This window comes from Bison bison, unplaced genomic scaffold, assembly GCF_000754665.1.
Source record: "Bison bison bison isolate TAMUID 2011002044 unplaced genomic scaffold, Bison_UMD1.0 scf7180017864354, whole genome shotgun sequence".
NCBI lineage: Eukaryota > Metazoa > Chordata > Mammalia > Artiodactyla > Bovidae > Bison > Bison bison.
This window is the reverse complement of record NW_011494926.1, coordinates 5,331,557-5,334,697: the sequence shown is the minus strand read 5'-3', so window position 1 is coordinate 5,334,697 and position 3,141 is coordinate 5,331,557.

Genomic DNA, 3,141 nt, shown 5'->3' with positions numbered 1-3,141 from the left:
AGAGTCTTCTCTAATACCACAGTTCAAAAGCATCAATTCTTCAGTGCTCAGCTTTCTTTATGGTCCAACTCTTACATCCATACACGACTACTGGAAAAGCCATAGCTTTGACTAGATGGACCTTTGTCAGCAAAGTAATGTCTCTGCTTTTCAATATGCTGTCTAGGTTGGTCATAGCTTTTTTTCCAAGGAGCAAGTGTCTTTTAATTTCATGGCTGCCGTCACCATCTGCAGTGATTTTGGAGCCCAAGAAAAGAAAGTCTGTCACTGTTTCCATTGTTTCCCCATCTATTTACCAAGAAGTGACAGGACCGGAAGGCATGATCTTTGTTTTTTGAATGTTGAATTGTAAGCCTGTTTTTTCACCCTCCTCTTTCACATCAAGAGGCTCCCTAGTTCCTCTTTGCTTTTTGCTATAATGTTAACATACTATAAGCTGTAAGACAAAGCAAGGCCATGAAAGCCCCAAACACCAAAGCTTCAAAATAAAAGCCAGAACACTATTGGCTTAATAGTAGCTTTTCAGGGAGAGGGAAAAAAAAAAAAAAGGCCTTATATACACATAGCAGTTATGAGATGATCCTGAGGTCAGATGTTTTTGTATTCAGGAGTGTCAGAGGCAAGTTTGAACTCAGGACTGCATGGCTTCAGAACCAATAATTTTACTATTATTCTCTGCTCTTCCAGTTCAAAACATCAGTCCTCAACTACGAGATACTTGTGAAATGCTCATGAAGAAAATAAAATTCTTATAGAAAATTGTGAAAATGGGAAAATATAAAACCAAAGGAAAATATAAAAAATGCCCCCAAATCAAAACAAAAACACCATTAAATTCAAACTTGCCAGCAACATTTAAAATAAATACATAAAATATAGACTGTGAATTATGTACCTGTCACTTTATATAATTTATCTCATTTAGTCTTCTTAACAGTTGTATAAAGTAAATGTATTATTCTAATTCATATTTAACAAGTGAGGAACTGAGGCACAGAATCTGCCCAGTTTATATACTAATAAAGGGTAGAGTTTGTATTAGATCTAGAGAGACCACAAACTGTGGAACTGGTAGAAAATTCTATAATTTCCCAGATCACAGATCAGATCGGATCAGATCAGTCGCTCAGTCGTGTCCGACTCTTTGCGACCCCATGAATCGCAGCACGCCAGGCCTCCCTGTCCATCACCAGCTCCCAGACTTCACCCCGACTCACGTCCATTGAGTTAGTGATGCCATCCAGCCATCTCATCCTCTGTCGTCCCCTTTTCCTCCTGCCCCCAATCCCTCCCAGCATAGAGTCTTTTCCAATGAGTCAACTCTTCACATGAGGTGGCCAAAGTACTGGAGTTTCAGCTTTAGCATCATTCCTTCCAAAGAAATCCCAGGGCTGATCTCCTTCAGAATGGACTGGTTGGATCTCCTTGCAGTCCAAGGGACTCTCAAGAGTCTTCTCCAACACCACAGTTCAAAAGCATCAATTCTTCGGCACTCAGCCTTCTTCACAGTCCAACTCTCACATCCATACATGACCACTGGAAAAACCATAGCCTTGACTAGACGGACCTTTGTTGGCAAAGTAATGTCTCTGCAAAAGAATATGCTATCTAGGTTGGTCATAACTTTCCTTCCAGGGAGTAAGCGTCTTTTAATTTCATGGCTGCAGTCACCATCTGTAGTGATTTTGGAGCCCAGAAAAATAAAGTCTGACACTGTTTCCGCTGTTTCCACATCTATTTCCCATGAAGTGGTGGGACCGGATGCCATGATCTTCGTTTTCTGAATGTTGAGCTTTAAGCCAACTTTTTCACTCTCCACTTTCACTTTCATCAAGAGGCTTTTGAATTCCTCTTCACTTTCTGCCATAAGGGTGGTGTCATCTGCATATCTGAGGTTATTGATATTTCTCCCAGCAATCTTGATTCCAGCTTGTGTTTCTTCCAGTCCAGCATTTCTCATGATGTACTCTGCATGTAAGTTAAATAAGCAGGGTGACAATATACAGCCTTGATGTACTCCTTTTCCTATTTGGAACCAGTCTGTTGTTCCATGTCCAGTTCTAACTGTTGCTTCCTGACCTGCATACATATTTCTCAAGAGGCAGATCAGTTGGTCTGGTATTCCCATCTCTTTCAGAAATCTCCACAGTTTCTTGTGATCCACACAGTCAAAGGCTTTGGCATAGTCAGTAAAGCAGAAATAGATGTTTTTCTGGAACCCTCTTGCTTTTTGATGATCCAGCGGATGTTGGCAATTTGATCTCTGGTTCCTCTGCCTTTTCTAAAACCAGCTTGAACATCAGGAAGTTCACGGTTCACATATTGCTGAAGCCTGGCTTAGAGAATTTTGAGTATTACTTTACTAGCGTGTGAGATGAGTGCAATTGTGCGGTAGTTTGAGCATTCTTTGGCATTGCCTTTCTTTGGAATTGGAATGAAAACTGACCTTTTCCAGTCCTGTGGCCATTAGTCAAGAGAAATGTTTGCTGTTGAAGCAAGGCTTTTATCATGGGGAATCTGGTTTGCTGTGGAAATGAGATTCTTCCATACCCTCTATTTTCTGCCAGATCTTAATTTTGCCAGCTCCGGTTTTGACAATCATGGTAATTTTAGGAACATGATCCCACAAAAGCCTAAAAGTAACAACATTGTAATTTTGGGGTACATATTTTAGTGTACCTAGACTAAAAGCTCTTTGTGGTCCGGTGGTATGGTTTGTTCTTGGGTATATCACAGTCTGGAACAGCCAACGAACTCAAAACATACTTGTCGAGTGAATGAACCATATAGGAAATTGAGTGCAAGCAAGTTGGATTTAAATTAAACAAAGAATATACATATCATGAAGAATATATTATCAAAGAATTAAACAAAGAATACATATCATGTGGTCACCAGGCCACAACCAACCTCTACAGGGCTTTTTACAAATTAGAAGAGTTATCCCTCAGGTTGGATAAATTAGGAAAAGGAATCCACTTGATAGATGTCTTCTTTCTGACTTCCTCTCTGCTCATCCTCTCCCCAACCCAGAAGATAAGCCTCCTCTGGAGAGCTATGGAGTCCAGCTAGGCAAATAAAGCTTAGATTTCCAAACTCATTTGCACTCACCTTGATCATATGCATTTAAGCAGTGCACAA